We start from the raw sequence: 9566 nt of genomic DNA, 5'->3' as shown, positions 1-9566 counted from the left end.
GTGGCATATGCCTCGACTTGAGCGGGTTGTGGTGGTCCATTATTTAATACCGAGCATCAACTTTCTTTGTCAAGTTATCAAGCTTGGCGCTCAGCTCTGGCATGACTCCTATCTCATATATACCACCTCTCTTTTGTGGTTGGGGACTTTTGTCACCTCTATTTGAATAATCCCATTCTGGGAATTTTCGCACAAGGTTTCAAAGAAGTTCCACGCTTCGACATCACTTTTGGTCATGAATGACCCTCCACTGGTGGCATCGAACTCTTAGGTTCTGTGGTGTCAGACCGTCATAGAAGTATTGAACTTGTTGCCACTTCTCAAAACCATGGTGAGGACATTTAAGAAGCAAGTCCTTCCATCTTTCCCAACATTCATGAAAGTGCTCGCCCTCTTTTTGTGTGAAGTTAGTAATTTCTCTACGGAGGGCATTGGTTTTGTGAACGGGGAAGAACTTGTTTAAGAACTTCTTAGACAATTGGTCCCATGTAGTGATAGATCCAACTTCTAGAGAATTCAACCATGCTTTCGCCTTATCCTTCAAAGAAAAAGGAAACAGGCGTAGGCGGATCGAATCGTCTGAGAAGTTTTGGAACTTAAAGGTGGAGCAAATGTTTAAGAATTCTTTCACATGATGATATGGGTCCTCCTTATCCAATCCATAAAAGGATGGCAACAATTGTATGACTCCAGGTTTAAGTTCAAAGTGTGCTGCCGTAGTGGTTGGCAACACTATGCATGAAGGCGCATTAAATTGGACAGGAGCTGAATAATCTTTGAGAGCTTTAACTTTAGTTTCATTCGCCATTTCAACAGGATTATTTCTCAATCTTTCACGAATTGTTCTTTCAATCTCAGGATCAAACGGTGCTAGTTCTATGTTCAGAGATCTATGTCCTAGCATAAACTATGTTATCAATATAAGAAAGAAAACTAAACTAAGATGCAACCTAAGATGAATAAAACTAAATGAAAAAGTTATGAATTCCTAAAAACAAGAGAAAGCTATGTAAACGAGAATTGGAAAGAAGAACCCGAGAAAAGGAGATGATGAATGTCTGAAGATTTGAGAGCTCCTCCTTTTGAAGACAATGTTATTTAGCAGCTTCCTTCCTTAATTCCTGTAAACAAAAAGAAAACAAAAATAAATTAAATTTACTAAAATAATGCTAGAAGAAAAAAAAAAAATCCTAAGCAACGGTTAATTTCTAAAAAAGAAAGTTTGTAATCTTAGAAATAAAAATTAAGTTAGTTTCTAAAAAGGGAAAAATTCTAAAAAATAGGAAATTAGAAAATAAGATGAATTATGATAAGAGAGAATCTTAAATCCAATTGGACCGAAACAGTCCCCGGCAACGGCGCCAAAAACTTGATGTTTTATTTAAACCAACGTGATTTAAATGATTTTTAAACTCACAAGTATACGAATCAGATGTAGATACGGTACGTATTACGAGATCGTTCCCACGAGGACTGGTCGTCACAATTCAAATCTATGATTTTCCTTAACTAATCCAACAAATAATGGAATGAATTACTAAGCATATTTTTATGAAAAAAACAAGTAATTAAGAACAGGGAAGAAAATTCAATCAGAGAGAGAGCACTAGGACTTTCGAATCCACCCCTAATTATCCTAACCCTTGTTTTGTCTGTTGATTCACCTTGATCTAGATTGATACCACTTATATAGAGAAAGCACAATCTGTGTCCTTAATCGGGCATACAGACTGTCTAATTCCTTTAAGCAATGCCATGAATGACATATCCCATGTCCTTGGTTGGGTACATGGAATGTACATTCATTAAAGCACCCTGTTTCTTCCTCTATGGGAAACTTGTTCTTGATCAGACACAAGCACCTATAATAAGCATCCAAACAACATCCATATATATACTTTAATCAAGTTCATAGATGGAGAAGTATAGAATTTAAACCCATAAAGCCCACTTAGAGAAAGAGACAAATTAATTAATATTCAAAGTAAATCAACCAATACAAGAGCTAATCAAATTAGGGGCTTCATCTCAGCCCTAGCTGAGAGATTAGTGACCCATAAAATCCATAAAAAAATATTAAATAAAATTCATAAAAAAAACGTCAAACCAAACAATCTCTCTCTCTCTTCTTTCTTCTCTTTCTTGCTTCAGATCTGGAATCCCCTAGTTCTGAATGCCTTTCCCACGTCCAAAACTTCCCTTTTAAAGCTGCTGGATGGCTGGGGTCGGTGGCAGAGTCGTAGAAGGACTCGGAGTACTAATTTTCACAGCCGTGATCGGTGGGCCCCACAGAGGTATTTTCTGGAAAATCCACCCGTCCATTGGATTCAGAACGAAATTTCAGTCAAGAATGGGTGGATTCGAAGGTCCATTAACGCGGCCCACAGAAGAAATCTAAAAAAAAACTCGGTTTTGAACGTCCCGGGGCAGTCTACTTTTGGCCTTTGTACCGCACACGTGTGTACGCATGGGTGAGGGATATCAACATGGTTTTGAAGCTCTCGAAGCCCTCTACACGATGGACGGATCAGATCTTCCGGAAGGTTGACGAGTGGGGCCCACTAATTTCCACAAAAACTGGCAGCGTCCGTGCGTTTCGCGGACGCCAAACCGACGCTGCGATGATGGTTGGGTCCATTATTGGACTTTTCACAGGAATCCACGCCGTCCATTAGTTTCAGCTCGAAAAATCAGTAGGAATTGAGGTGGTTTTGAATTTGCGTGGACGCGGCCCAGAGAAGGAATCATGCTGAGATCTTTTTGAACGTTATAGGGCAGCCCGCTTGTGACCTCTGTAGCTCACACGTGTGCACGTATGGGCATAAACGGAAAACATGGTTTTGTAGATATTGAGCCCTTCTACACGATGAACGGTTTAGATTAACCGTACGTGCTACCGGTGGGGCCCACAGCTATCCGTAAAAAATGGATTTCCGTCCGTTACGCGCGTTGAAACGGAAACTTCCGTTTTTGAAATAAGAAAGTCGGGTCAGCGCTGCTAACCGACTTTAGTCTGTTCGGTGCTCAGGCAGTGCACATGTGCACTGTGTACACACGCTATAGATATAGGTCCACTGTGATGATTTCGAGAAATTCAATCCGTCCATCCTATTGCTCATCTTCTTTAAACCGTTTAAGTCAAATTTGAAGTATATCCAGATTGTAGGTGGGCCTAAAATTGGAGATTAATGGGCTGATGTGTCCATTGACCCACTTCTCGAGATATCCAATGGTTGAAATTTAATATGTACGGTTTATTTATGGCATCCAGGCTATGCATGGAGTTTCGAGTCAATCGGATGGCGGGAACCATGTGATCTTGCATTCTGGACCATTTTCGGGCCTTTTTAATGTGAACGACTTGATTTCCTCGGGTCCCTGGCATGTGAATTCTTCAGTCTTAGTTCTCTGGAGTGCGTCCCTTACTCTGGTGACTTTGGAACATCAAATCCACGCTTGTAGTACTCTTTTTCCATCAACGCTCCTGATTTCAGCCTGTAACAAAAATATAATTAAAATATTTCATTAAGCATTATCATGTATGTAAAATCATGCACTAATTAGGGTCTGATATGCAATATTCGACCCTCATCACCGCACATGTGTCATCACCACATGCATAATTAGATTTCAATCCAACGCCTCCACATGTCTAGTTATCGTTTCAAGTGGAATAAGGCCCAGTTCATTGCCACTCTTGAATGGGTTGGTTAGTGGGTTGCTACATCCTAATCTCCTGGCCTATTGGGTGGTCCATTTGATTACCACAAATGGTTCATTCGAGGACTCAATCATAACTCATTCACAAGGCTTAAATGAGACTTGGCATACATACATCACATGGAGTCTCATACACTTACCAAGAGGTCCAGACATAGGCCCAATATGCACTTCTCATGGAGTCTTACATTCTTAGTAAGAGGAAGTAACCTATGGGCCCGATAGGTTTACCGCTAATGGGCCCACAAGGCGTCCACTCAAGGTAGGCTTTAAGGCTAATAGGCCCACCACTCTAATGCCATTTTGAACATATTAGGGGAGTCCACAAATGAAGCCTAATAATATTAATAAGATGGGTTCAACAATCAATCTGACATACGTCGTAAGTTCACATACCCAAGGGATTACATCATCAGCATAATCCATGAGTCTAGAGTGACCACACAGTTCTCAAATGCCCACATGGTCCTCTAGCCACTCCATTATCAGAAGTCCATATGGTTGATAGGCCACACAAATGTCACTCTACTTGTCATAATAAAGGACTTGAGGTTAGATGGTTATGTACTGTCATTTCATCATAGCTCACATAATGGGGCAATCACTTTACTAAACTTTCGCATGGTTAGGCAATAAGTACCACGATTTCATATAGTTTAGCAGTCACCTAAGCACTGCATGATCATATGGTTGGACCACACATTCCCCACATACCCTCATGATTTATGACTATCCACGTCATGCATGATCACAAGATTTATGAGCTACATATTCAAGACAATTTTGCCAAATCTAGCTGCCATTCATCCTGTTAGTGATCATATGGTTAAGGGCCATAACAATCATAAATCCACTTAGACAAGAAGTCACACAATTGCCCCAATTTCATACAATTAGGTGGGATATAAAAATCATGCACTCACATGGTGTGGTGGCCCACATAACTTCCACCAATTCACATGGCTAGTTGGGCCACCCAAAATCCCAAATTCCTATGGTTTAGTGATCCACATGATTTCTACCAACTGACGGTCTAAATGAGGAATAACCATTATAATGGGTACCATGAAAATTACTTAGATTGTAGTAAATATACAGGCAACCACACACTCTAAAATGATCTAACAAAATAGATGAATGGCTGGTAAAACATGTATATTAGGTGGTCCATGATCGATAAAAAAGGATAGATGGATAGATTACTCACAAACATTACTGCAGCTCTAGGAAATTTTTAACGATGGACAAATGATCAATATTGCTCTTGTGGCATGGGATTTGGATCTGACTAGTCTATGGGACCATACCCTAAAATGATAAGGATAAACCGATGAATGACATGGATCTACATCATACTACAAGGCAGAGTCCATGGTCAAGGAAGTGTCTCAGCATATAGGGGGCACACTTGAGCCTAAGAATTTCCAATGGTTGTTACAACTGTTTCTACTTGCAGCATGGCCCACCTAAAATTGAGTTCTACTTCATCTTGTGTCCACGGGCAGGAGGTGGGCCCACTTCCCAAGTGACTGGAAAAGTTAAGCGGTGTGTGTATACAACACATGTACTTAGGTGGGCTCCACATGCATCACGTTATATCCAGGGAAGTTTTCATTAGTAAGCATGCAATTCCCTTTCCTTATGATTATTATTATTATTATTATTATTGTATTTTGTATAATTGTGGGTCCCATTGACATGGTGGAGTCCACCCCATGAACAATTTGTACAACACACAACATCATAGTTCTTGCCACCCACTAGATGAATAACATGGTTATAAGGTACATACGTCGGGTGGGGCCCACAACACATGGATGGTCAAAATGATGGATGACTTAGATATAAAATACATGTAACGAGTGGGCTCCACTATCCAATGACCGACCCAACTTTAGTGGTAGTTACTCATCACGGTAGAACTAAAGGGATTTAATGGTAGGGATTTTCATTCCCACTGTTTCTTATGGCGTGGTCCACCTAAGGCATGGATCTACCTCATTCTTTTACTCATGTCTTAAAACAGTCTGAAGGAGTGGATGAATGACCCAGATATACTTTTCATCACTAAGGTGGGCCCTAGAAAAATCTGAGCATTTTTTTAGTATAATTTCCATTGTCCAAGTGGCATGGCCTGCATGAGCTTCTAATTGGCCTGATTTTTTTTTTACCATACAATGGATGGGGTTGGTAACATGGATGAACGGTGTAGATATGCAACACGTACACCTAAGTGGGCTACAATGCACCGATCCATGGTGGGCCTCGGGCTTAAAATCAAGTCGATCTATGGCTTGTGTGGGACACACCACACATAAAAGTTAAGAGGGTTACCCTCCATTAAAACATTCATAATCATTTGTTAGGCCCACCAAGATGTGGTTCACGAATCTAGCCCATCCATTATGTGTGTCCCACTTATTGAGGGGTCAGTCCAAGTTTCAAATGCATCAAAATTTCAGGTGGGTCCCAACAAGTACTTTTATATGTTATAGCAAAGTCTTCATATGATTTTAGATAGAGTGGGCCACCTGAGTTCTGTATACAACTGTTTTTTGGGGCTACCCATTATATAAAGAGGGCCCATCAAATGCACGGTGTAGTGTTGAGACTCAAATATTACATATTATCCCCCATTTATTACTTGGTTTTATGAACATGATAATGCTTAATGTTTTATTTTAATCATGTTTGTGTTGTAAGGTGAATTTAAGGGCTTGGATTGAAAAGGATGCTAAAAGCATGGATTTAACGCTCAAGAATCACCAAAGCCAAGGATGGATCTTATGAGATCAAGAATGAAGAATTCACATGCTAAAGATCTAAGAAAACCAACTGATGAATGAAGAGCATTGAAGACTTGAAGTAAAGAAAAGGAACCCTAAAAATCAGCATCCTTCAACTAGTCCAAAGCCATCTTTGACTAGTCGAGGGATCCTGCGCGACTAGTTGAAGATTCCTCGACTCAAAATTCAATGATCAAACTCCTTTAATCCTGTCATCCTCGACTAGTCGAAGGAAACCCTTGACCAGTCGAAGGTGACCCTCAACCAGTCGACGGCTCTCCTCGACCAGTCTAAGGTTACACGAACAACATACGGACTGCGTAAATTTGAGGTGATTTCCAGATTTTTCCAACTCGGTGTGAAAGTTGAAGTTACAAAACTATAAATAGAAGTCCCAAAGATGTTCCTAGGCATCTTCTAGGGTTTGTGGAGTGGAACAAAAGCATGGAGAAGCCATCGCCAAGAGTTTTTCTTCCCTTTCCTTAATAGTGTTTATACTTTTCTTAAGAGTTCTTGGTTCAACCATGTCTATGGTTGGCTAAACCTCTTAGTTAGAGCTAAGAGGTGAAGCTTGTAGTGTGATTGGGATGTTTTCTTTGTTTTGATTCATGTTTTATTGAACTCTTTTAGATTCTAGTTTGATTATGAAGGAATATTTTTAGTTTTTAATGGTTTGTTGTGACAAATTACAATAGATCTGCGGTACTTGAAATATCTTTTTTTTTCTAGAATTGAGATTGTGAAATCAGGAGATCCTGTTGTTCACCATTGTCAATTGGGCATGGTAGGATGATGGAATCCCTCCTAATCTTCACAATTCTCTTATGATTGGTTGTGTGATTGGTAGATCCTGTTGTTTGCCTTGTCTCCTGGGCATGGTTAGGTTATGGAATCGCTTCCAAATCCTCATAACTCTCATTCATTGATGATTAGATCCATGAGACGTTCAGAGATTTGACAAATCTCTTCGTCCTTGAATCAAGCAAGGTAGCATCCCGAGAACCTACAAGTGGATCCTAGGAAACCCTAGTTTCCCACCATTGAATTTCTTAAGTTTTTTTAATATTAAATCTCTCATAATTACTCTCAAATATTCTAGATTTAGGTTTTCATCTTCTTCTAGTTCTAATTCTAGTTACTTTCAGAAACGTACAAGTTCAGTCCCTGTGGATTCGACCACGGTCTTACCGAGATTATTACTATATCACGACCCTACACTTGGGGTTGTGAACAAGTTTTTGGCGTCGTTGCCGAGGAACGAACGGTTGCATTTTTATGAGATTAGCTAGTTTCAGAATTAGTTTAATATTAGGGTTTTTCTATTTTCTAATTTTAGGATTAGGGTTTTTTGATCTATTTTAGAAACTAGTTTTTTTTAGAAACTTTCCTTTTCTATTTTTCTTAGATCTACTTTCTAATTTGAGTTTAGAAACTTTCTAATTTTAGGATTTTTTATTTTATTTTTAAGAAACTAACTCATCTTTCTATTTCTGTTTTCAGAAACTTTCTAATTTTAGAGTTTCTGTTTTTAGAAACTGATTTCTTTTTGTTTTGTTTTGCAGGATCTTAATATAGAAACTTCTAATTTGGTAATCTCTTTCTAATTCTCTTCTTTTCTTTTCTAGATTTCCTATTTGACTTAAGTTTCTTTCTCTCTAGGAATAGGTTAGATTTTTCTTATTTTCTGAATTTTTTCTAATCCAGGGGTTTTAGAACTTTCTAATTTTAGAATTTTTTTTTTAGGATGTTTTTTGTATTTTTTTAGAAACTAACAATGTTTTCTGTTTTGTAGGATTCGAACATAGAACTCTCCGATCCAGTAACATTCTTCTAACTTCTTCCCTCTAATTGCTTTCCGTACTTCCTATAGGAATTAGAAAATGAGTTTTGGTTGAAAAATCACAAGTTAGAAAATCCTCAAATATTTTTGAAATATTATCTGAGAGCATGGCTCAAGATCATCGGATTGATGAAGGCCCTGTGCATCACACACCACCTATTAGGATGGTGTGCGATGAGTGATCGAGTTCCCCCGGTTTGAACGTTACGAGATTATTTACAACCAATGAGAACAAGTGCACCTTCCTGTATAATTCTTCCAATCAATACAGGAAATGTGAACTTCAAACCTGAGATAATCCAATTACTTCCTAAGTTCCATGGACTTAATTCAGAAAATCCATATATGCACATTAAAGAATTTGAAGAGATTATTATAACTATACATTTTAATGATGTTTCTCCTGATACAATTAGCCTTAAATTATTTCCATTCTCTCTAAAAGAAAAGACCAAATCATGGTTTCATTCATTAAGGCCTAGATCCATTGGCACATGGGCAAAGATGAGCCAGGAGTTCCTTAAAAAGTTCTTCTCGGCTCATAAAACCAATGCTCTTAGACAGGAAATACTGAACTCCTCCTATAAAAATAATGAGACTTTCTTTGAATGTTAGGAACGGTTCAAGGACTTACTTCTCGCCTGCCCACACCATGGTTACGAAACTTGGTGGACAATTGATCTTTTTTATGACAGACTCAGTCTAAATATGCGCCAATTTGTACAGATAATGTGTAATGGTGAGTTCATGGATAAGAAACTAGAAGATGAATGGGATTACTTTGACATGCTAGCTGAAAATGCTGAATCATGGGACACATGAAACCAAGCTAGTATTCGCGAGAAAATGCCAAGAGAGATAGGAATACATGTACTTAAGAAGGAGGATGATATTAATGTATAGTTAGCAATTCTCACATGAAAAATTGAGGACTTAGAATATAGGAAGGAATCAACTCAGCCCAAAGCGGTCGTCGAATCCGTATGTGGAATTTGTGAGAGTGAGGTACACCCAATCAAAAATTGTTTTACAATCCCAACCTTTCAAGAGGTGTTTCACATTCAAGCAAAAACTATAAATGTGTATCCATGACCACTTTAATGCACCAAATTCTAACACGCACACTCCCAATGAGTGGAACATTAATTGGGGAAATGAACTAACTACAAATGTAACTAATTATCCACAAGGGCCATTTAGTGGACTTCTACTAAGGAGAA

General features: G+C 38.7%; 2 non-coding genes across 2 annotated transcripts; one reads left to right on the top strand and one right to left on the bottom strand.

The window, feature by feature from the left end:
- The first annotated feature begins 323 nt into the window (after positions 1-323).
- Positions 324-430, top strand: LOC131224384 (small nucleolar RNA R71). The gene has a single exon (XR_009160872.1). It is a non-coding gene; the product is annotated as a small nucleolar RNA R71 (small nucleolar RNA).
- Positions 431-8898: 8468 nt separating this feature from the next.
- On the bottom strand, positions 8899-9005 carry LOC131224538 (small nucleolar RNA R71). Its single transcript, XR_009161013.1, has one exon. It is a non-coding gene; the product is annotated as a small nucleolar RNA R71 (small nucleolar RNA).
- Positions 9006-9566: the final 561 nt, after the last annotated feature.

Source organism: Magnolia sinica, chromosome 13 (genome assembly GCF_029962835.1).
Source record: "Magnolia sinica isolate HGM2019 chromosome 13, MsV1, whole genome shotgun sequence".
NCBI classification, from domain to species: domain Eukaryota; kingdom Viridiplantae; phylum Streptophyta; class Magnoliopsida; order Magnoliales; family Magnoliaceae; genus Magnolia; species Magnolia sinica.
This window is presented reverse-complemented; position numbering and strand designations above follow the sequence as displayed.